This window comes from Ailuropoda melanoleuca, chromosome 6 (assembly GCF_002007445.2).
Source record: "Ailuropoda melanoleuca isolate Jingjing chromosome 6, ASM200744v2, whole genome shotgun sequence".
NCBI lineage: Eukaryota > Metazoa > Chordata > Mammalia > Carnivora > Ursidae > Ailuropoda > Ailuropoda melanoleuca.
This window is the reverse complement of record NC_048223.1, coordinates 6,151,957-6,178,119: the sequence shown is the minus strand read 5'-3', so window position 1 is coordinate 6,178,119 and position 26,163 is coordinate 6,151,957. Positions and strand designations below refer to the sequence as shown.

At 39.2% G+C, this 26,163-nt stretch overlaps 1 protein-coding gene and 1 pseudogene across 1 annotated transcript in view; one reads left to right on the top strand and one right to left on the bottom strand.

The window, feature by feature from the left end:
- The window catches only part of SLC9A9 (solute carrier family 9 member A9), a 482,912-nt gene that overhangs the window by 70,553 nt on the left and 386,196 nt on the right, over positions 1-26,163 (bottom strand). The gene's annotated exons all lie outside the window — the stretch shown is intronic.
- LOC100466810 overlaps positions 1-26,163 on the top strand; it is a 61,707-nt pseudogene that overhangs the window by 29,712 nt on the left and 5,832 nt on the right.

The following is a 26,163-nucleotide window of genomic DNA, read 5'->3' as shown; positions in this document are numbered from 1 at the left end:
CCTGACAGGCAGACAGGGCAGTGTTTTATTTAACAAACACTTTTGTGAAACCCATAGAGAGAGGGAGAAAGGAAGCAAGCAGGAGCCAGTCAACTCTGTTTAATCATTTCTTTTTGGTTTAACTCATTCCCAGCCCAAATTGTGTGTATAAATCTTGGGATATGCATACATATATTTTTAAATAGGTCTTTAAAAATAATGATGCACCAGACTATACCCCAAACCAGATGATGGCCTTACAGGAGCTTGCATCTACTCACAGCAATCAGCAGGTAGAAGACAAGAATTAGAATGGCCCAGGGCAAAGCAATCACCTTTATGTTAAAAAAAAAAAACCCAAAATCCAAAACTTAAAACAGTCTGAGGATTATATGTCTAGGCTTCCAAGTTATTAAAATGATCATGAATGGGGGTATGGTGCTTGGCACTTAACCATTATAACAACAGCTTCTTCCAATTTTGAAGATTAGGAAACAGAGATTTGAGTAAGTTAAGTGACTTGCCCAATCACTCAGTTATTAAGTGAAAGAGACAGGAGTCTGAATCCATTGTTCTGAATCCAAAGACCTTTTAAGTTCCGCAATGTTACACCACCTTTAACTTACGACATAACATAATGCTATGGGATCTAAAAATTTTCTCGCTTCTCTTCTCAATTCTTGGCTGGAATTATAGCCAAGGAGTGGTTGAGAATGCTGGAAAACTTCAGACTCTATAATTTAAATCTTACTGATCCCTCCTACACAAGACTCTGTGTCATCCGACAGCCCGAGGGGTAGAATGTTGGCTTCCCCATGCCACTATCTGCCACCAGGGGTTTCACTCTTAACCATCATCAATAATAATTTGTGAGTCCCTTGGAAGTCCACCTTGCTCTATCTCACATTCTTCTCATTAGTGCTCCCTCCTGGTGTGGGGGTTCATCATGCAGCTCCTTGGACAGGTGCCCTCAGCCTCCTTCACTATTAGAATGTATTGGCTGCTATCTCTTTCTTCTGTAATTAATTAATTACAATTTGCACAGCTGCATGTGAGCAGAGTGGTTGGAGGGAAGAGATGCAGTTTCCAGCTCTGTTGCTCACCTACTTGGCTCAAGCCCTGGATAAGTATCTTCTGTTTGAGCCCCAGGAGGGAATTCTTCCTCAATGCACAGCATTCTTTTTTCCTCCTAACTCTCTTTATGTCCACTCCCTCCTACACTGACATACTACTCTGTTTCTAACATGAATAAATTAGTCTTCGGATCCTTTTTACTGGTGCTTTAAGCTTTCCATCCCATGATACTGCCGCGTTGTTGAAAACCATCGTTGTGCCTGGTGAACGCTAGTTATTACTACAAGTACAGATTGTTGCGGTGTACTCTGGAGTTCTCAACAATCACATTTACTCCGATGATTTCTTTTCCTGTTCCAAAGCTGATCTTGGCTGTATTCAGCTCTGATCATTAAGTTCATGTTAACAACTGTTTCTCAATTCATCGTTTTCTTACAATTATTAATATGACTCTGGGAGTGGCAACTGCTTCTGTGAAAGGATGGAGCTGCCTGAATTAGAGACTGTGCTACATACGATTACAGCTCCTAAAAAGGTGTTAAATGAGATGGAAAAGAAAGCAACCGGGTCAAAGACTAATGCACAGGAGAAATCTCAAAAGCGTTAAGGACACAACATGAAAACTTGTGCATCATGACATTGTAAACAAAATAGTAAGTCACCTGGAATCATGGTTGATTAAATTCATGTTAGAAGCCCTCAGTACTATTATATCATGCTTAGTCTCCTGGGCACCCTTGCACATTGTCAGCCAACAAACTACAATTTCATGCTTGACTGGCCTATTACAGTCTTCAGTTCCAGATTCTGTGCACAGCCACGCCAAGCCACAAAAATTAAGTGAAAAGCAAATAAATAAATAAAAGAGTGGGCAGAGGTCAAAAGACAATGCCCAACACCAGCCTGAAATAGAGCAAGCCTCTGAGTGGAATATATCAGTGTTCTTACTATCATTTAACTGAAGGACCTTTCTGATTACCTTATGGTCAACATTTACTAGACATACACTAGAACACCTGCTATGTGCCAGGCAGAGTGGAAAGCCTTGAGGCTGTCATGGTTAGGAAACAGGTACTGATGAGTGGCAGGAGTTTTTCAATGGAAAACCAGATGAGTCCCCATCTCAATCACTCTGTAGCTGGTAGAGTCTTTATAGAGACTCTCTCAAAAGGGTTTTGGTTCATGCCTTTGGCAGCTTTCCCAGTGCTCTTCGTTTGCACCTTCTTCAAGATTTCTGCTGGAAAGGGGACATCAATCCTCCCTCAGATGCAATTTATAACAATTATTTGCCCTTATTCTATTCATCTGTCTATATTTCAGAATATACTCAGAAAAGGTCTTCTGCTCAGACCTTAACTCAATAAAGATTCTCATAAGTTCCAAAAACCTGTTAGCAGGCAAGGCATCCCTTCATTTGTTCTTTCTAAGATGACAGTATGAATGGGTCAGTATGAGGAATGTAAAAAAGAGATGGGAGATGTAATTTGTCATCATGCGCACAAAAGTTTTTATTAATTTCTATGTGTTTTGTGCAGTTAAGTTCATCTGAACGTTATCATTCTTGCTGGTAGCAGAATCATAATTAAAGCTGAAAAGGGTACTTAATTCTGGGAAAATTCTTTAAGAAATCTTTAACAAAATTCTTAAGACTAACCCTCCTACCATCCTCCTTTAGGCTGAAAAGTCTGTCCAAATGGCCTTTGGTACTTGCATGGAATATAATCAGTTCTTTTCTCTGAATTTCACTCAGGGTAGCATTAATTTGGTATGATTGGGAGGTGCTTTTCTTTAATTAGGATTTTTTTCACTGTTCTTTTGCGCTTCTGTTGTGCAGGCCTTTTGGAGCAGAGGGCTCGCAGGTGGCTAGTTCCCATGAAATTTTTGTTATGAGAATGTACACCTGAGATGGGACCAGCTTGGGAGCTTCCAATGCTTAATGTTAAAGACTTTAAAAGGTGCACTGGTGGATCCAGAATAGGATTTAAAAGCAATCATCAATTCATAATTGGATTGAATTGCAAAGGAGGGCAAGAGAGTCATTCGAAGTCGGTCATTGTTGTACAATACAAAGTTAGAGTGTGATATTATATGATCCTGTAATAACCATTATTGGGTATCTGTGAATTAAACACAATTTTCAGGAGGTGACAAGTTACTTGCCATGATATGATGAGCCGGAGAAGTGGTGCAAAATGTTTGGGAAGAGATGTGGAGAGGAATAACAGCTTCGGACACCAAATTGAAAATTAAACTTCCTGAGGAATTTTGGAACCCTGGTCTAAGTAAGTTGAAAATACATTCTTTTACTAAAACTACTCCAATAAGCAAATGCAGAAAAGGGGGCTACATGAATGCTAGATATTGAAATCTTTCACAATGATGTATAATATATCGTAATACTTCGTGTTACGGTAAGACCATAAATTCATCATGTTTTCTTTTTCGTGCTTACTCACATAGACAGGAGTGGATCCAGATTTTGTAGAACCTGAAGGATACCCAATCTGAGGGACTCTTCCTTATATAAAGAATATAAACTTTTGAATATAAAATAAGGACAGGTCCTTTACAAAGGGGCTCCTTCAAATGAAGGGCCCTGAGACTTGAGTGATATTGAGTCTTAGTGAATTTACCTCTGGATGTTTAGAGCTGTGTTGTGGGAACCGGCGTCATGGGCGGGGCCCAGCTCTCTTGTCATCTCAGAAGGGGGCAGGCAAAGGTAAATGTGAAAACTATATTTCTAAGGTTCACACTTAGGACATTTGAGTGCTATGCTGACCATCTTAAAAGCTGCTGTTGATTCCTTTGGAAGGGACCGCTCAATGAAACAAACACCAGGATTTCTGCCTCCTTATGACCAGCAGGCCCTGATCCAGTACTTACTGGATTTTTTCTCATGAGGCCATTTATGAAGCTTATTGCTGATGTATTCCTGTTTATCCATTGAACTATCTTAGGTTTAAAATCCCCCACACAATGCCATCGTCTATGTAGCAACCAGAGCAGTATCTACATATAAAATAACTTTCAAGGCCAAATAAATGCTAGGACCTATGTCTGTCAAGATTAACCTGAACAAGTTTTTAAAATCCGGCAATGCTTGTAGACACCGTAACATACGATCATATTTCAAAAGATGAAGCGAACTGAAAGTTATCTTCGTTTTCTATCTACCGGGTGATTTTTGAATCACTCAGGTTGGGTATGGTGTACCTAGTGCACGTTCAAGTACATATGTGTGCATACACACACCCACACACATGCATACATGTACACACACACACACGCACGTGTTTCTTCCTGAAAAGATTCCTTCTATTTTCTCTCTCTTTGGACAAATTGTCAAAACAATCCTCAAATGCTAGATAATATAATCGTCAAATGCTGGTAATATAAAAATGACTGTAATAATACAAGTGGTACTATTGCCATCCATGGCACTGGCACTTGTACTATTTCTCAAATCTGCAACTGTCCTTTTTTCTAGTCTTTATTCCTTTATTCACTGAAATGACTGATATGGGCAGTTTAGATACGCAGAAGAGGAGATTGTGGTTTTGACCTTAATAGACGGTTTGACTGTGCAGAGTATCCCATAGACTTTACAGCGACAGAGGCTATAGATTTTGTTCCCCTTGGTTCTTTCCCTCTTTATTATGAAGGAGACTAATGGTGTGATCCTGTGCACATGAGCACATGTGTGATGGGAAATATTAAATTCCTTTTGATTTTTCCTTTTGTGGTGATAGGAACAAAAGGGTATTCTTTTAAAATTCTGTTTTTTTCCCCCCTAGGCAAAGTGTGGGAATAGAGGGCAAGAGTAAGTCAATTCTCAGAATGAGATGTTCTACCAAGATGTAAAGAGGAAAAAGTAATTTTCAAAAGCTAGGAGAGAACTGCCATAATTGGTAGTTGATCAAATCAATGACATGGCTTCATAATGTGGTCTCAGACTTAGCAAGAAAATGCAGGAGACCCTATTGTGCCCCCAGAATGAATTTAAAGGGTCTGCTGGAACTTGCTGTGAAGGTGGCATGCCTACCACTGATTCCTCAGATGGTGTCAAAGATGTTTCATGGAAGCACTTTTGTCTGTATCACCTAGGCTATTTGCCCAACACTGCTGCCTTGGAAGCATGGTTCTATGTCCCATGAGTTCCCATTTAAGGAGTTTATCTGTGATCTGAGCTCTGAACAGGGTCCTGAGCCAAATACCTGAGCAATATTATATCTAAACTATCAGCCAGGTATAGTGATCAATGATCTGAACAGCTTGCAAGTATGGCTAAAAGAATGGCTTACCCATCAAACCCATACAACTCCCAGAATAATTATGATTCTAGCTTTTGGGCTGAAAATTATTTAAATGAAAGACTATTTACAAAGGGAACAGCAGGGAGGAGAATCATGTAAATTAGATTCATTAAATGGACAGATTCACTCACAGTTCATTTTGGGATAATTTATGCCAGTTTTCTCTGATGTCATCTGTTGTTCAGGTTAATCATTAGTCATACTTATTATTAACTGATGGAGGTGGCTTTGTATTTTGGCAGGAGGAGGCCTATTATCTGGGAAAGCTCCTGTGAATACTGAGCTTTCAATATAGGTACAGGATTTATTTGCAAAAATGTAACTCTTATTTTCTTGAACTCTTAATATCCTGAACGATTTTGTATCCTTAGGAGGCTTTGCAGAAGAATCTCTCTCTTTACTAGTATATAATCTAGAATAGGATAAAATGTTCATTCTAACTCTGTAGTGCTTTCTGCTTAGAATAATTTTAAAATATATAAGAGACATCTCTTTTATAGGCCAAGTTACAGATCTCTTGAGAAATCCAATATGATGATGATGCCCATTTATAAGATTTTATGATAGTAAATTAACTTTAAAACTGTTTTATTGCTCTACCAAATGTAAGAAATATATATATCTAAGAAGGTAAGTTACTAATCCTAAATGGATCATTTAGACCTTTTGAGAGTCTCGGTGAAGTTTGCAGTCCTTTATGAGCCTCAGTTCTTTGAGTTTAGTAACTCTGACCTTGAGAAAGTAACAAGAATGATGCCCACTATTAATGTTTCTCTTTTAAAAAACAAAAATATTTCCTGGCATGTAATTGTTTTTTTAAAAAAATACTTGACTCTGTGCAGTATTTTACACTTAGATCATTTCCCATTTATAATTCTTTCTTGTTTCAGTGTGTTGGAGGAAAAAAAGGTGTTAGGTAGTTGTTAAAAAAATAATAAACCAAACAAACAATCAGAACATTCTAAAGGATTTATCTTGAATGTAAATTCTGAAGGCAGTAAAACTAGTAAGGATGATTTGCAGAACAGCCAGATGAAAGAACGAGTACTCAGGAAAACACCTGAGGTTTTTGTTTGCGTAACAATAGAGGGGACACTTGGACATGGATTAGATTTGGAGGAGGATTCTGGAGTTTGGTTTTGGATATATTGACAGTGATAAGTCTTTAAGGCATACAAAAGGAGATATTAAGTAAGTTGCATCTATGTGTCTGGAGTTTGGCAGTTATAAATCTGTGATTCATCTCTGTTTTCATGTTATTTTAATTTAAGAGTATAGATGGCATCACTTAGGGATAGAGAAGAGAAGAGGGCCTTGGATAGAATCTTGATTAACTCCCGTGTAATGGACAAGGGAAGATGAGTCTAAAAAGGCCAGAGAAGTGGGAAAAACTCAAAGCGAGTGTAGAGTCAGGGAAGATGAGGCAAAGAAAGACTATTACAACAAGAAGGGAGCAATCAAAAGTATCACACGCTGCTAAAAAGACATGTCAAAAGGAAACTAAAAATGATCCATCTAATTTAGGGATATGGTGGTTGTGGTTGACCTAATAAGCAGCTTTAGTAAAGTGGCTGAGGTGGAAGCCAGATCTAAGTGGTCTTGAGGCATGAATGGAAGGAAAGCAAATGTAGACAGTGAGTATAGTCAACTTTTCTGAGAAGTTTGACTGTGAAAGGGAAGGTGATAGAAGATGATTGATGTAGGGGTTAGAGGTTACTGGCAGCTTTCATTTATGTTGTTGTTAAATGGTTAAGCATGCTTAAAAGCCATTCCAAAGGATTTAGTTGAGAAGGAATTGGTTGATGTTATAAGAAAAGCGAAAGTATGGAAGTAAGTTAGTTTTAATGTTTGATAGATTGATGAGAAGAGTTCCCACTAAATGGCTTCTACATTCTCTGTGAAGTAGGACGTGAGCTAATTTATTGAGTGAGTTGGGAAGTTGGAGAGTTGAAGTTCGAGGAGAGCAGATTAGTCCTGAAGAGTAATTAAAGATCAAAATTATGACAGACGTGAGGTAAAATAGTTGGGCGCTACGGGTCCATTTGAGGTGGGTGATCAAATTTATAAGGGAAACAGTCCTTCCAGGTATGTAACTGTAACAGAGCTCAGCTACTCAGATGTGGTCCCCCCAGAAGCAGAGAGTTGGGTTCATCACTGCTTGGGGTTTTGCCAGATGGGTGTTCCCAAAAAAATGGGCAAAGGAATCTAGAGTGTTTGCAAGGGTGTTATTGAAGTGATGGAGCATGGATTTCAATGTAGGCAATGTGGAGAAAAGATAGACCTTAGTGAACTGGAATCCCTATCATGTCAAAGAAGGAGATCATCTATTCATACGCCTGCCCCCTTAATACAGCCTGTCTATAGAAAAAGAAAAAATAATGTCTTATTTAAAGTTATAAATTGGGGCACTGGGGTGGCTCAGTCGGTTAAGTACCTGCCTTCGGCTCAGGTCATGATCCCATGGTCCTGGGATCAAGTTCTGTATCGGGTTCCTTGCTCAGTGGGGAGTCTGCTTCTCCCTCTGTCTACCCCTCCCCCCTGCTCATGCTCTCTCAAATAAATAAATAAAATCTACAAAATTTAAAGTTATAAATCTTTAAAGTCATTGATTATAAAGAATTTCTTTTTGATTCTCCTAAAGGACAGAAGAGAACTAGGTTTAATTTTAACTACTCCCTCTCCCTTCAAACTTGTAGGAGGGCCCAAGCACAGATGAAACAAATTTTAAAGACAAGTTCAGGCTTGTGTATATTCTTATCTGAATATAGATTTCTTCCTATCTGCCAGTTAAAACTCTTTCAGCATAATAAACTTGTGGGAAAAATGCTCTCTTCTTTTCATTTGCTAAGTGTAAAGAGGCATCATTATGTACAAAAAACTATAGTCCAAACGAGGAAGAAAATGGAGAGAGAAGATAAAAAACCATAACTTGACTCAAAGGGGAACTTCATTTACTTTTCTCATTATTTTCAATAAAATGAGTACTGAGCTAATTGCTGGAGAAAACTGATACTTGGTGTTGTAAAAAAAATATACTTAAAAATAATGATCCAAAATCTTCATTTCTTTTTCTGCACCATGTGACTTTTTAAACTATATTGTTTTTATTAAAATCTTTGGATAAAATGAAAGGGGAAGAAAGAAAATACTATTAGAACACAAGAGAAAAACAGTGAGAAACAACTTTACTTCAAACACAAAAATGTTCAGATGACTGTTGTCAATTTCCTTCACTACATAATGGTGATATCACAGCCAAGGGCAAGTCTGACTTTTCTTTTTTCCAGAAAGGAAAATGACTAGTTATTCCGGAAAAACAAATGAAAGGAAATGGAATGTTTTCCTCACCAACTAAACCTCAAATAAACAAAAAGCATCTAACAATTCAAGGACCTGAACTTGGATCTCGTAGAAGATGTTCACTGAAGCAATTGCTAGAACTCCAAAATGTGACAATCTGTGAGCCTATGAGATGCGGGATAAGATTTTTCTCAGCAAGGAACCCCCAAGGTATATTCCAGCATTGACTTTGGCCATGTACTAGCTTAGGAACTTTCACAAGCATGGCAACCAATGATTTAGGGTTTTAATGGAAGAGGGTCTTTAGTATGGTTTAATCAGATGGTAGTGTGTGAAAGGAACAGGAATTGTTTTAGTTGTCTGTGTTAACAAATGGAGTGCTGCGAAATAGAAAAGGGGAAATCAAGATCACTCAGATAAGTGAAGGGCTAAAAATGAAATTCCTCCAAAGAGAATTTGTTATGAGAAATTGTAGGCCTTTTTGGCTAAAGCAAAATCAAATGGAAACTACTCCCAGTTGTGGTCCAGAGTTACGAAGTCCAAGATAGGGAAAGGGCCCCTGGATGGGGATGTCCTATGCCCTCAGCTTTGCTGGACCTCAGTCCCCAACCTGAAAAGAGAGAAAAATGCCTCCTGGTCTGTGCTAAAGCTAAAAGGCCACCGGAGTTGTCACCTGCCCACCCTTATCCACAGCTACCCTCTTCAACTTTGGAGAGCTAGCTTTTCAACACTTCTCCCAAACACTTGAGAGGTATTTTATAGATAACCTGTGAGTGAGCAGCTATTTCTATTCTGCCTTGAAAGAATTATTCCAGAACCAAGATGATGAAGAAGATCCAGTTAGAAAAAAATACTTGTAAGGTGACAATTTAAGGAGTCTCCTAAAAAAGATGCTTTCATGGCTGGTCAAGAGCAATGCAAGATAGCTTTCTTTGTTTCTATCAGAAATGAGGTAAAATCAGGCCATTCTGGAAGCTAGATGAGAAGGTAAGCAGCTATTCGTGGTGGCATATTGGATTTTATTCCATTTATTTCTTTCATTTTCATGTATGCTTCCTGTGATTGAATTATAGGAAATTAAAAGGTCAATTATTTACTTCCTGGGAGTCTAGAAAAGTACCTTTATTAACTATATGCCATCAGAATGGGCTATTACATTAAAAAAAATAAAAAAAAAAGAATGGGCTATTACATTCTGTTAAGTTTGTAAGAATAAAAACATGACAAGTGTGCCCTGTTTCTGGAAAATAGATTCCAAGTGTGCAACAGAGAGCCAGGCACCACTTTCCTTTCTTCACACAAAACCACAAAAGAATATATACTCCTTTTCATAAAAGTGGCTTTTGTTTGGTCAAATTCTCAATGAAGGATTTGTTAAAAGCACTTCCATTGTGCAATGTGGCTTTGGTTGAAAGCATAAATAGACATAAAAGACTGAAAAGTGAGCTTTAATTTCCAAAGCCTATTAAAAAACATGGAGGGTACTATGTGGGAATCACGAGTTGTCAAGGCCTCAGGGGTTCCTGAACTTGCGTGCAGGCTGCTGTGTGTTAGGGGAGTTTCTCTCATTGTTAACGCATAGGAAGTACATTCCATGTACTGTACAGATGGGGAAACCGAGTTTGGAGTGGTTCGCTTAAAAACGCCAGCAAAGCTGGTGTCCAAAACCACGACTTTCAATTCGTAATCTAGCTGTTTTGTGACCCCAGGGCCCTTGGGTCTATTTATGCGTGGTCCCTGAATATGATTTCTGGTTTATCTGGAGAATACCTAACTTTTCTCACAAGGGACTCTCTATTCACTGAAAGTAATGCTTGAGTATAATGCTTGCACTCAGTTTATGATAGAAAACAGGTAGTTTCATGGCCAGATAGGATCTCCAACAATTCTCTTGATCACGAGGCAGGAGGAAGCCCCTGCCCCAGGTCTCAGCTGACTGCAGCCATGGGGACTCAATCTTCCCCCACTCCAAATACCTTGCTCCTGGCGACTGGGAGACGGGAGTGGAACGCATGGAGTAGTCCTCCTCTGTGTGTTAACTGCCAGGGAGGGACACACGGCATTTTCAGATCTCTGCTGAGCTGGAACAGAGTTATTTTGCCTGAAAAGGCTATAGGTGGGCTAAAAGGTGTTACACTCGAGAGGAGAGGGACGGTGATAGCCTTTTTGCTCTTGGAGACATGGGTGATTCAAGGTCAGCCTTGGAAGCTCCTCGCCTTGGGCAGAACCTGGGTAAACCTAACCCCATGGAATGAGGGAAAAGCCATAGTGCGTGCTGGGGGGGGGGGAGGAGCACAGCCATTCATGCCCTTAAATAATAATAACAACAGCAGCCCTTTACTGAGGCCTTTTTTTTTTTCCCTAAGCTCTACATTAGGTGTAATAACTAAGCTTAATATAAGAACTCATAAAAACCCTGAAAGATAGGTATTACCATGATCATCATCCCCATTTTAAAGATTAGGAAATCAAGGTTCAGAGAGGTCGAGTAACTTCCTCAGCATCACATAGCTAGTAACTGGCAAAAATTTTAAACCCAGTTATTTAACTCCATGCTGCTCCAGACCCATGAGTTTGAACTTGACTTGGTGGGATGCAGCGTCAGTGATGTATTCATAACATAAGTTAACCGGAGGGTTCATTTACGCGAAGTCTATAAACAAGACAGGTTGATGTGACTGAATTTTTACAAGCTACTGAAGTAAGCGTTCTGCCTCCTTTTGAGTAGGATATCAATTGCAGAGCACCTCCCTGTGAGAGAGCAGCTCAGAAGAAAAAAGAAGTTGACTCAGAGGTGCAGAGAACTCCATTTAATGAGGCAAGAATGGGTGAATGGCTTGTTTATACCAAAGAACAGGGTCAGCAAGAAGACAGAGCTGGCTCATGTAAGCAAGTTTCTACTTGGGGCGAACCACTGCTTGTCTTCACCCCAAAAGCAGCCTTCCTGCCCCCATTGTTTCTGTGACTGGCAGAAACAGATGCACAGTCAGAAGTGCTGGAACCACCCAGCCACTCAGAGCCCCCCACTTCCTTATAACTGCACCTCCTTGGCCCTTCCTCTCCGCAGCCCTGACACTGCCAGTAACACAGCATTGGATTCTGTGAATTGGGGGCCAGAGTTTTCTAGCATCAACCCCTTTCCTTCCTATTCCTATTGCAAGAACCATCATTTAGGCCCTTGTGACTTCTCCCTAATCAATGCTGTTAGATCAATCTTTCTAAAACAAGGCCCTGTGTCTCCCATGTCTACAAATCATCAGATTCCTCATTATCTACAGAAAATACAGACACCTTCACCTGATATTCAAAATCTTTACAGAGTTCCATAAACATAGCTTTTTAGTCCTTCTTCTCTAAATGTACCAAGCTGCCATCCTTATTTTACCCCAAGCCTACATAATCCCTCCCCACATTCTTACCTTTGCTTTGCCTAAAAAATGTAATAAGCATTATCTTAATAAGCATTATTTGGTACTTCATAGTTTTCGAAGTGGTTTTACTTAAACTTTTTCCATTTAAAAATTACGTTTATGGGCAGATACAATTATACTCATTTCACTGATTAGAAAATATTAGCTCTGAGCAGTTCTAGACCCTGAGGTTCCATAGCTGAGGGGCTGAGGCAAGCCTAGCAGCCAGATCTTCAAATTTGTTCCCTTCTATAGCTCTGCGTTACATTTCTCTCTGCTGCATCTGGCCTTTCCTCTGCCTCCCTCTAACTGCTACTTGTCAAATTCTACCTTTTCCTCGAAGTCTAGCTCAAATCTACTAACTCCAAGAGCTCTTCTGAAATAACACATGAGAGTTGATGGCTCTCTCTCCTCCGAGCTCTTCACAGCTCCTTTGATCTTGCCTGGCACTTAAAGCAATTAGGTGAAAAGGCCTGGGAGTTCCTGGATAAGGGTTCGAGGCCAGCACAGATCAAGTATTTGAGCTTTTTGATCATGACTCCTGTTAAGAAACACGTTATATAGCACAAACTAGTGTGCATGCCCCCCCAACAAGTTTCATGAGACAGTATTTACTTCTAATTTTGAAATGCAAACTTGTATTTTCTCTAGTCTACTTTTATCTATTAAAAAGTGCTGGTTAGGACCCACTAAATTGATTTTGAGATCCATTAGTGAGTTCTGATCAGCAGTTTGGAAAACTCTGGTTTGAATCTAATCTGTCTCTTCTAAATGGCCTAGACAACATTTTCAAAGATTTGCAAAAGACTGAGAGAGCCATGTTCATCAGGGACTTAATCTGTAATTCCTAACAGGAACACAAACAGCTCTCACAATGGCTAGAGCAGGAAGGAAGGGCCTCAGCTGAAGAGCACAAGCTTCTGCTTGCTGGAAGGTCAAGGATAGGGATTATTATTTTTTTTCCAGCTTTACTGAGGTATAATTGACAAATAAAAATTGTATAAACTTAAGGTGTACAATGTGATGTTTTGATGTACAAAAACATCGTGAAATGACTACCACAATTAAGCTAATTAACAAATCCATCACCTCACAGTTACCATTTGTGTGTGTGTGTGTGTGTGTGTGTGTGTGTGTGTGTGTGTGGTGAGAATACATAAGGTCTACTATCTTAGCACATTTTAAGTATATAATGTGGTCTTGTTAATTGCAGTCACCATGCTGTACATTAGATCTCTAGAATTTAACCATACTGCATAACTGAAACTTTATACCCTTTGCCCAATGTCTTCCCATTTTCCCTGAACCCCAGCCTCTGGTAACCCACCATACTTCCTACTTCTATGAGCTTGGATTTTTTAGATTCCACATATAAGGAAGATTACGCAAGATTAGGGATTTTTAAAAATTGAAGTATAGTTGATATCCAATTTTATATAAATTTCAGGTGTATGGCATAGTGATTCAACAATTCTATATATTACTCAATGCTCATCACAATAAAGGTAGTCACCATACAATATTATTACCATATTCCTTGTATGATACTTTTCACCTCTGTGGCTTATTTCTTTTATAACTGGAAGTTTGTACCTCTTAATACCCTTTACCCTATTTTATTCTTTTCATCACCCACCTCCCTTCTGACAACCACCAGTTTGTTCTCTGTATTTAAGAGTCTGGGTTTTTTTGTTTGTTCGTTTGCTTTGTTTTTTAGATTCCACATGTAAGTGAAATCATGCAGTATTCATCTTTCTCTAACTTATTTCACTTAGCATAATAACCTCTAGGTCCATCTATGTTGTCACAAATGGCAAAAATCTCATTCTTTTTTATGGCTGAGTAATATTCCATTGTGTATATATACATCTTCTTTATCCATTCAGCTATGGATGGACACTTGGGTTGCTTCCATATCTTGGCTACTGTAATTTATGCTGCAATAAACATAGGAGTGCATGTATCCTTTCGAATTAGTGTTTTTCTTCTCTTTGGGTAAATAACCAGTAGTGGAATTACTGGGTCATATGGAATTTCTATTTTTAATTTTTTGAGGAACCTGTAGATTGTTTTCCACTGTGGTTGTGCTAATATATATTCCCACCAACAGTGCATGAGGACCCCTTTCCTTCACATCCTGGCCAATACTTGTTATTTCTCATCTTTTGGATTCTAGACATTCTGACAGGTATGAGGTGATATCTCATTGTGGTTTTGATTTGCATTTCCCTGATGATCAGTGGTGTTGAGCATTTTTTCATATGTCTGTTGGCCGTCTGGAAGTCTTCTTTGGAAAAACGCCTATTTGGGTCCTCTGCTTACTCTTTAATTAGATTTTTTTTGTGTGTGTTGAGTTGTGTAAGTTCTTTATATATTTTGAATATTAACCCCTTTTGGATATGTCATTTGCAAATATTTTCTTCCATTCAGTAGGTTGTCTTTTTGTTTTGTTGATAGTTTCCTTCACTGTGCAAAAGCTTTTCATTTTGAGGTAGTCCCAATAGTTTATTTTTGCTTTTGTTTCCTTTGCCTGAGGAGACATCCCATAAATATATTGCGAAGGCAAATATCCAAGAGATTACTGCCTATGTTTTCTTTCAGGAGTTTTAGGTTTTCAAGTTTCACATTTAAGGCTTTAATTCATTTTGTTTATTTTTGTGTATGGCATAAAAAGTGGTCTAGTTTCATTCTTTTGCATGTAGCTGTCCTGTTTTCCCAACACCATTTATTGAAGAAGTGGTCTTTTCCCCATTGTATATTCTTACCTTCTTTGTTATAAATTCATTGACCATATAGGCATGGGTTTATTTCTGGGATCTCTATCCTGTTCCATTGACCTATGTGCCTATTTTTGTGCCAGTACCATGCTATTTTGATTACTATAGCTTTGTAGAATAACTTGAAATCTTGGATTATGATACCTTGGCTCTGTTGATCTTTCTCAAGATTGTTTTGGCTATTTAAGGTCTTTTGTGGTTCCATACAAATTTTAGGATTATTTGTTTTAGTTCTATGAAAAATGCTATTGGTATTTTGATAGGGATTGCTTTGACTCTGTAGATTGCTTTGGGTTGTATGGACATTTTTAACAATATTAATTCCTCTGATCCATGAGCATAGTGAATCCATTTGTTTGTGTCATCTTCAATTTTTATCATCATTGCCTTAAAGTTTTCAGAATATAGGTATTTCACCTCCTTGATTAAATTTATTTCTAGATATTTTATTCCTTTTGGTGTAATTGTAAATGGAACTGTTTTCTTAATTTCTCTTTCAGTTACTTCATTATTAGTGTGTACAAACACAACACATTTCCGCATATCTGTATCCTACAACTTTACTGAATTCTTCATTAGTTCTAATACTTTTTCAGTGGAGTGTTTAGATTTTTCTATATATAGTATCATGTCATCTGCAAACAGTAACAGTTTTACTTCTTCTGACCAATTTGGATGCTTTTATATCTGTTCTTGTCTGGTTGCTGCAGCTAGGACTTCCAGTACTATGGTGAATAACATAGTTATTCAAGTCAAGTGGTGAGAGTGGACATTCTTGTTTCATTCCTTATGTTAGAGGAAATGCCTTCAGTTTTTCACCATTGAGTATGATGTTAGCTGTGGGGTTTTCATATATAGCATTTATTATATTGAGGTATGTTTCTTCTAAACCCACTTTGTTGAGAGTTTTTATCATGGATAGATGTTGTATTTTGTCAAATGCTTTTTCTGCATCTATTGAGAAGATCATATGGTTTTTATCCTTCCTCTTGTTAATGTGATATATCATATTGATTGATTTGCAAATATTGAACCACCTTACATCCCTAGAAAAAATACCACTTAATCATGGCAAATGATTCTTTAAATGTATTGTTGAATTTGATTTGCTAATATTTGGTGAGGATTTTTGCATCTATGTTCATCGGGGATATTGGCCTGTAGTTTGTTTTTGTTTTTGTTTTTTGTGGTGTCTTTATCTGGTTTTGGTATCAGGGCAATGCTGGTCCCATAAAATGCACTTGGAAGCTTTCCTTCCTCTTCTTTTTTTTGGAGTAGTTTGAGAAGAATGGGTATTGTTTCTTCTTTAAATGTTTGGTAGAATTCACCTATGAAGCCATTCATTGGTCCTGGACTTTTGTTTGTTGGGAGTTTTTTGATTACTGATTCACTTTTGTTACTAGTAATCATTCTATTCAAATTTTTCTATTTCTTCCTGATTGAATTTGGAAGATTTTAAGTTTCTAGCAATTTAAGGTATAGGGATTCTTCATGCGCTAATTGATGGAGGCATGGGGTATATCCATTTCACAGTGGGTTGTCTTCAAAGGAATGGGATTTGCAGGTGCCAGAAACCTAGGGAGGAAGATTTCTCAATAAGGCATATCTGTAGACTGAGAGGAGACTTGTATGCTCATCATAATCTTGAATATAGCAGGAAATCAGCTAGAATTTAAAAATAATAAAAGTGTAATAAAATTCTTTGTTTATATCTGCATAGTGCATCTGAGGGACTTCAGGCTTATAAACCTGTCACTGAATTTAGTATCATTTCAACTTTATGAAATACTTGATGCTTGCAAAGTGCTTGTACAATTACCAATTATCATAATGTTCATCTTCTGAACATTTTAGTTCAGAGAAGGCCTGAGGACTTCAAACTAAGAATTAAAAAAAAAACCCCAAAAAACAGAAAAAAATTGGTCAAGCTGAAGTCCAGGCTTCTGAGCTTGTGCTGCTGGAGTTCTTCAGATGTGGGGTACCTGCTTCTGAGTGTGGTCCCCTCTTCCTTCAGCACCCAGGGTCTTCAGTGCATGCAGCCAGCCTGGGGCAGTCATTTCTCCTGACTGACGCTAGCATGCTGCTTTTGGGAACTCCAAGCATGACCTGTGTCTATGTGAAGCAGGGGACAGAAGGGCAAATGTTTTGGCACCTGCAATCCAAGCACTAGACACTAGGGCAGGATGTGGGAAGAGGTGTTTTCCGTTGTTGGGGAGCAGTAGTGAGGAAAGGGAGAAGCAGTTACGGTCTTTCCTGTTCCAGCTATTAATCACATAATAAAAGATCAGAGTTAGAGTTGGTTAGCAGCCTGTATATACAAGCTGGAAATCAGCTCTGGCCATGTTTATAGGGAACAGGTCAGTGAAATCCAACACACTGGTGGATTTCAAGAAATTCCAAGGAAATGGTTTCAAGGGATGCGAAAAGCAATAGTTTGAGGATGTATCTGTTTCCTTCGGAAAAAGGTTAGCTCTCCTGTGCTTCTTCCCCTACATGTAAAAGCCCATAGCATCAGCTACCACTGGCAAGTGGCTATCCCAAAAAGCTGAGTGTGGGCTGAGGGCTGGTGGCATTCGAGTGCATCAGGTTAGGAATGAAAAGCGGCCTTTTCTTTGAAGGTGAATTTGGATTCAACATTTCTGTTAGATTAGTTAAAACCTCTGTCAGAAATTCTCCCATTTCTGACCATGTATTGGTAACTGAAATATAAGAAGCTGAGCTGAAAGACTGAGTTGGCTTTTTATTTATTTATTTATTTATTTATTTATTTTTTTAAGATTTTATTTCTTTATTCGACAGAGATAGAGACAGCCAGCGAGAGAGGGAACACAAGCAGGGGGAGTGGGAGAGGGAAGCAGGCTCACAGTGGAGGAGCCCGATGTGGGGCTCGATCCAGTAACGCCGGGATCACGCCCTGAGCCGAAGGCAGACGCTTTAACCGCTATGCCACCCAGGCGCCCCAAGAGTTGGCTTTTTAAACTGAGAAACTGAGCCGTTTAAATTGAGAAACTCAGCCACTGGAGGGTGGCTCTGTTGGTTAAGGGTCTGCCTTTGGCTCAGGTCATGATCCCAGGGTCCTGGGGTTGAGTCCTGCATCTGGCTCCTTGCTCAGTGGGGACCCTGCTTCTCTCTCTGCCTGCTGCTCCCCCTGCTTGTGCTCTCTCTTTCTCTGACAAATAAAATCTTAAAAACAAACAAACAAACCTAGGAAACATTTAGAGACAAACAAAAAACAGACTCTTAAATAGAACAAACTGGTGGTTGCTGGAGGGGAAGTGGGTGGGAGGATGGGTGACATAAATAAAGGGGGTCAGGAGCACACTTTTGGTGATGAACACTGAGTAGTGTATAGAATTGTTGATTCATTATCTTATACACCTGAAACTAATTTAACATGGTATGTTAATTATACTTCAATTAAAAAAATTAAAAATAATAAATAATAAAAAATGTTTAAAAATGAAAAAAATAAAAAATTATTTATTTATAAATAAGTAAAAAATGGTAAATGGTACATTTTATGTATTGTATATTTTACCACAATAAAAAGAAATTACTGAGGGGCCCTGGGTGGCTCAGTTGGTTAAGCATCTAACATGGCTCAGCTCATGATCTCAGGGTCCTGGGATTGAGCCCCATGTCGGGCTCCCTGCTCAGTGGGGAGTCTGCTTGTCCTTCCGCCTCTCCCATCCCATTTGTGCTCTCTCATTCACTCTCTCTCTTGCTCAGTCCCTCTCTCTCAAATAAATAAATGAAATCTTTTTAAAAAATTACTGTAAGAATTTGATAGAAAATGCAAAATGCTTCCAGAAACCTCTTCAAGGTGTAGCATTCCTGGATCTTATTACCACTGCAGTGTGGAGATAATTCTTACAATCCAGGGGCAAAGTACTGGGGTGACCAACTGTCCCACTGTGCCCAGGACTGAGGGGTTTCTCAGGGGCTCCACAGGAGGCAGGACTTTCAGTGCCAAAACAGGAAAACAGGCTAAAGTTGGTCACTTTAACAGTACCCAGCACAGGCACATCTTGAAGAAAGACAGGGTGGCCCAATGGCTAACCACGGAGAAAAAGTGAGGTATCGAGGGGTGAGGCAGTCTTCATGTGGGCATAACTTCCTGCGCCTACCGCAGGGGAAGTGTATTTTTTTTTCTTGCAATTTCATTTAAAATCTGGATTGCCTTGGCTTCTTTAATTTACCTTTTTGATGACCAGTGAACAATTTGAATAAGGAAATTGTGCAGACCCGGCCTAAACTGGGCTGGAGGTGCTGACAAAGGATACACTGAGGGACCTAATACAGAATGCAGAGACTGCCTGTTTTGTAAGCTTCGTCCAAGTTAAACCCCTTGGGTCTTCTGGAGAATAAACAAACAACTGAAATGGTTATTTGGATGAGCCACTTGGCTGCTCAAGGGCAGAATCCCCTGACCGGCTTTTCTGCTGGCTGCCAACTACTCAGCATCGTACCCCAAGTATGAAAATCAAAGTTTGTGTTCCAAGATGACTTTTTTTTTTGCCTACTTTACTTCTCTTTCTCATATTTAAGTCCTGTTTGTTTGTTTTTTGCCTTTGTTAGAGGAAATCAGTCTATTATTTCCCCTTAAGTACAAATAAATAGCATGTTAATAATTTAAAAAAAAAGTAAACTAGAAAACATTTTGGAAGACCCTAATGATTACTCCACCAGATCGTTTTCTTTAGTGAAATTTAAGAACCAATCTCGTACTGAAATGATACATTCATATTTTACTGCATTTATATTTTTTTTGTGTTTTTTTTTTTTTAAAAGATTTTATTTATATATTTAACAGGGATAGAGACAGCCAGCGAGAGAGGGAACACAGCAGGGGGAGTGGGAGAGGAAGAAGCAGGCTCATAGCAGAGGAGCCTGATGTGGGGCTCGATCCTATAACGCCGGGATCACGCCCTGAGCCGAAGGCAGACGCTTAACCGCTGTGCCACCCAGGCGCCCCTGCATTTATATTTTGAAACACATAATGAGTGTTCCAAAGTATCTTTCAAAGAAGAATGAAAATGTTGCTGTCCTCATTTTTATCTACATGGGAAACTGGTGGGTGTCTTCGGAAGCAACTAACCAGAATCATTTTAAGGTTTTCGCTCTCCCCATCACACCACTTTCCACACGGCCACGGGTTCTCTTCATTGTAACAGATTGGACTGTGGGACTCCGGGCTTAAGGCGCTGCATTGGCTTCCTGCAGTCGATAAGACACAATCCATTTTCTTGACCGTGACACATGTGGTTCTGCCCAATCTGTCCACACGATAACGCGCCGGTTTCACTTCCCACTGATCAAGTCACACTGACGCTCTCACCATTTTCCAAACACCTCACGCCCTATTTGTGCCATTGCCTGAGCTGCTTCCATTGACAGCAAGTCCCTCACATCCTCAGCCCCGCTCCTTACAGAGTCTTACTTTTTTCCCACCCAGTTCCAAAGTTACTTCTGTGTGGTTTCCCTGATTCTCCACAGCTGGTTAGTTGGCTGCACCAGCCTCTGGCTTCCATAACACTTTGCTCATGACTTGCATATAGTTCTTACTGCATAGCTGGCTGCTGTCTCCACCTCATTAGGATGCTGGCATCTTGAGGACAGCCAGTATTTCTTACTTATCTTACCATTTCTTATTTTGTGACTTCAAAAGAAGCTTGAAGACAGAGTTATACTTTTTCTTAGGGAAGAAGGATTAAAACTAAATTCAGTTAAAACAAGTGAAGAATATTTACACAAAATACTTATTTTTTTTTCCCCAGGCAAATAAATATTAAAACTAAATCCAATTCTGGAAGCATTAAACGTGCAGGTACCTGCTAAATGACAGTCACACAGATGAATCAGATTTGTGAGAGAAAGGAACCTTTAGAGGCCCTTCAGCCCATGACACATTGCTCTACCTTTAACTACCTCAGCTACCAAACAAAAGTACGAAATTCATACCAACAAGAGAGAATTCTGGTAATAGTAGGGGTGGAGAATAAGAGTGTCATCCTTGGCTTCAAAGGCTGACTGCACTGTTCTCTGGAGACTTCCTCCATTCTCATCTTTCTTCCAATTCTGTGTCTTGCAGGCAGACTCATTCAGGCTCCTTTCAGCTATTCATGCCTCACTTGTCATGGGATCTCCATGGTATTCCCTCTGCTCAGAATGCTCTTCCTCCCTTCCCGTTGTTTACTTTCATGTTAGGAACTCCCAATTCCTCCATGGACTCTTTGCCACATGACTAAAAGGACAGTACTTATTTCATCAACAATCTCTTCCTCGATGAACCATACTTCTCTGTTTGCCCACTTTTATTTATGAGCTGGTTTGAGATACACCGAGAATCTGTCATCACCATCCACCTGGTGAAGTGAACTTTTAATTAGGCAGGGCCATGTCTGCCCACACGTTTTGTGTTGTGTCTACCACAGCTTCTCATGCAGACAAGGGCTGAATGGTATGGTCCCGGGATAGACCAGTCTCCTTGTCAGGTGATAATATGTGGGGCTGGTAGCAATGGCTCGTGCTAATAATATGTCTCTGGTAGCTCATGAATTTGTTGGCAGTCTGTAAACAGTTGAGAAGGAGTGACCAAGTAACCGTGGAAGAAAATTTAAGTAAAATACTCTTTTTCTCATAGGGAAGAAATATTAAAACTAAATTCAAAACTGGCAACGTTAAGGTAATACATATATTTTTGTCAGTCTTCACATTTTTTTCCTTCTTTTTTTTTTTTCCCCAATAAAACTATTCAATGTTGACCTAGAAATCTTCAAATATAACATCTTACTGCTAATGACAAAACACCACAGCTTTACCTGAAAGGTGCAATTGAAAGATTTCCTTTATCACGAGAAGGTACAAGAGGAATAATTATCATCAAAGGTTTGTATTGCTTTCATTGTGGAACAGAAAAATTGCCTGCACTTCTCTATCAAGTCAAAATTGCTATCTGTGGTGTAATTTCCAGAAAAATAACTATGGGATGATGGACTATAACTTAGAAAAATCATAAATGAAACAATCACATGTGCAGAACAGAGGACACAAAAAGACTGCCTAGCATCCAGCTATATCCATTGACTCAAGATCACATAAGAAGAATTATGTATGATTTATAACCTATGCGGAAACTTTCGTTTATGTGGAGACTGAAGATGTTCTTATCATATTAAAATATGGCCGTTGCAACTAAGAATTATTACAGGCATACAAAATAATAGATATTTTGGTCACCCAGAGATAATAAATGACAATGAATACTAAACAGATTACATGATGTCTCCATTTAAGAGATGTAGACATCAACGGGTAGTAATGATAATACAACGAAGCTAACATTTTTGAGCTTTTTTTCTAAGTGCTTTGTGTTAACTCATTTAATTCCCAAAACAGACCTGTGAGTCGGGGACTTCTGTTATTCCCATTTTGCAGTTCAGAGACTGAGGCACAAAAATGGTAAATAACTTTCCCCAAATTACACAGCAAGTAAGTGGATAGGCTACAACAGCAAATCAGTACACACTAACTTGTGAGACAGACTTTCCTCAATTTGATAAAAGCCAATAGTGGAATGTCTAAGTGTATCCTTCTTTACACCACAGTCATGTTCCTGAAAAGACAACTGTAAATGAGAAATTTAAAAACCCAGACCCAGAGTAGAATGTAAGTTTTGTGAGAATTTGTCAGTGGCTGTATCCTTCGTGCCAGAACAGTACCTGGCTCATGGTAGGCTCTTGATAAACGCGTGATGACTAAGCGAGGAGAAGCTAATACAGTATTTTGCAATGAGAGAGTGTTCGATAGGTTTTTTTTAAAAAAAAATTGAATTTAAAGGAATGTATTTTATGAATCCATTCTAGAAAAGGAGTCACCTTCTGATTTCTTGTTTGAATAAATCCCGATTTTCATATCATTTGCTTAAAATAAAGATGAAATGAAAAAACATTCTCCCTTAATAGGAATATTATTAAAACTTTTACAGAAGAAAAGGCAAAACAAATTAGGGATGTCACAACTCTTGTGGAATCCTAAAATTATTGTAGAAAACTCAGTTATCATGTCGGGACCCACAACTTTATATATTCACAGTGGGGGATCCAACATTTTTGGGCAACAGTTCACCAAGTCACGCTTGCAGTCACTTCTCGGGCCTCCAGAAGAGTTTTAGTCCAGCTATGGAATCCTGCAGCATATTTAGGTTATGGAGTCTGGAGAAAACTGTACTATTTAACTGTCTTAATTGTGTTTTTGGCTCTGAGAGGTAAATGAAAAAGTTAGCATTAGTAAAAAACTGTTTTAATAACTCACTGACTTTTCTCGTAGATTTAGTCAAAAGAGAAGATAGTCTTCATTATTCCCATCATGTGGAATAAGAAATCATGGAAGACCCAAGTTATGATCTGAACAAAAGACAGCCCATGTTTACAGGTACCCTTAACATTCCCCTACACTGGTTTTCACCAACAAGTCGTGAGAACACAAGGATCCAGGAAGCTAGTGTTTTCTTTTAGTGAATTTTAATTTCTTTTTACGTAGGTCCTATGTCAAGGGCTATCTACGAGATCTTTCTACACTGGCACCTATGGGGACAAGGATGACCAAAAGTCAAGCTGAATAGCCAGTGGACGATCCCCTTGAACAGGAGTGTTGGCTGCACTGCTGTCCACTGTGAGCTTGGCTCCTCCCTACAGCCTGCTTCTCAGGAGGAAGCAGTTATCATGCAGAGAGAGACTTTAGAAAGCTGATTACTAACATTTCTGATATTTTGAAATCTGCTTTCTGAAACTACTTGGGGAGTTATCTGCTTACAGTTTGCGAAGTGAGGGTTATAAATGATTTTAATTTATGGCTTCCCTAGAGAGTCTCTCCCCCACCAGTTAATCTCTGGTGATGCCAGTATCTCTCTTTCCTACACTAAAGATCACCTGCCGTTTGAAGGGGTTTTGGGGTCATGACTCATTTTAATGAGGCAAACGAACAAGGCTTCATGAGGGTCAACGATTATCACCCTGTTTGCTGCTGGGACCTCAGAACCTAGCATATTGCCTGGCACTGGCACATAGTAAGCACTAAATAAAACTGACTGAAGGATATCTTACTCACACCCTCTGCTAGCCCTCCTTTTTGCTACTGAAGGTGAAACACACCCTGCCTCCAAGCTAGTGAGGCTCTTGATGAGCCACCAAAGAAGCCATCATATAAAACTATCCATTGTATGCCAGGTGCACACTTACAACAATAACATTGCGCATATATTGATGCTACAAAAACTCAGCGGACCGACCGCCAGAACCAAAACCCTTGGACACAGCCTGCTCTTGTTGATCAGGAATGCTGGCTCCAAGTCCATCGGGAACCTTGGGTGTGCTTTTCCTTCCTTTGGGCTCTGTTGCCTCATTTATAAAGCAGGGATCATAGAGCTAACGGTCCTTTTTCCTCTGAGAGTTTTTTGTGAAGTAAACTCAAGTCATTCACAAGGCCACAGTCCTACCTCAATAAATAATTCATGGATGCTTCTGCTAGTCAGAATAAGTAAAACTGCAATGCAGTGATTATCATTTAAAATGGAAATTGCTGCTCACAATATTCATACCTACGATTTAAAATAAGTTTGACTGTGTGGGATATAATGAATTCTGTCAAGTTTTTGGAGGGGAAGGGTTTTTTCCCCTCCTTTTTTTTTTTTTTTTTTTTTAAGGACTATAATGCCATTCCATTTAAATCCATTAAATACTTGGTTCCAAGTGTCATTTTGAATGATCCCCATGTTCGTGTTTACTTTCCTGGAATGCAGCCCCAGCCTGTCACACTTCAGTAGAGGAGGGGGTCTGCTTTCTGGCACTTTCCTTGCCAGACTCTTTAATGGAAAACTCCAGAGCTGCAGCATCCGCACATCTCTGCCATGGGCCTTTCATTTTGCGTAATACCTCAGTGCACTCTTCATTCCAAACCAGTGATGGGAAGGAAGTCTCCATCCACGTGGCTTTATGTAATTCTGTGACTGTGTCAACTTGCCAATCCATTGTTATCTTTGTGCTTTCTTACACTTATGTAAAATGTTGGCAACCACATAATAACTTCTTATTTTCAGTTGATGTCAGTATACAGGAAGTGCTAAAAATGATTTTGGCTGCCCTTTTTATTTTGGAAAAGGTCATTCTTATCCCGTGTCATTCACATTTGTAAGACTAACATATACACATGCTTAAGGACTAATATATACACATCTCTTAAGGAGAGAGATGATAAACGATAGAATGGAAAGAGACTGTGGGAGGCAGACAGTTGAACAGGATCATTCGTCACCTATGAATCAGGCCATCTAAGATTCCCATGCCAGCTGTAACACTGTGGATCTAAGCAAATCATTTTATCTGATGTCTTTAAAATATGAATAAGAGGGTATCAATTTCTGCTTCTAACCTTCTCATTATAAGAGATCATTAGTGAGGATGATAGGTAGCTCTAAAATTTTGAGCTCTGTATACTAATAAAATCAACACACAATTGGTGAGATAAGATGTATGCAAAGTTACCCGGCCAGAGAATGGTTTCTAAGCCTGATCCAGGCTTGCCTGGAGCAGATCAGGTGTACTAATTAAACATAAGGAAGGATGAACCAACCATAGGAAGGAAGTCAGTGAAGAAACAGAGATGCAAGTCTGCTGGGGTGGCTGTCCCTGCCTAGGGAGAGGGACACTGAGCCTTGGGGAGGGTGTGTGGATGTTCTCTGGGTGCCAAATGGTAGTCTGGGTGAAAACACTAAAATTATCCATTCTGCCTTGCTCTGTTTTCAAACTCACTTATAGCAAACTTCAAATAATTATTTGGATTTTCCTGCTACATCAGTGTCTAGAATAAAGGTGCCCTGAACAGAAAATATTCTTGGCTGGCTTGGTTCATTCATGCATGCATCTATCCATCCATCCATCATTCGTTCATGATATTTACTGAGTATCCACTATGTGCCAGGCACTGTTCTATGCCCTGAGGACACACAAGTGAATGAGAACAGACCCACATCCCTGTTCTGAGAAAGCACATATCCTGGTTGGAAGAGACTATTAAAACAAATAAATAAACTACATACTGTGTCAAATGGTGATAAGCGTTAAGGTGAAAAATGAAGCAAAAGAGGGCTGAGGGAGTGCTCTTGTTGGAACTGTTCATTTAAATATGGAGCCAGGAAGGTCTCACTGATAATTTGAATGAAAGAGGTGAAGGAGAGAGGCAAACGAATGTTTGAGGGAACAGCATCCCAAGCAGAGGGAAGAGTCATTGCAAAGGCCTGGAAGTAGGGATGTG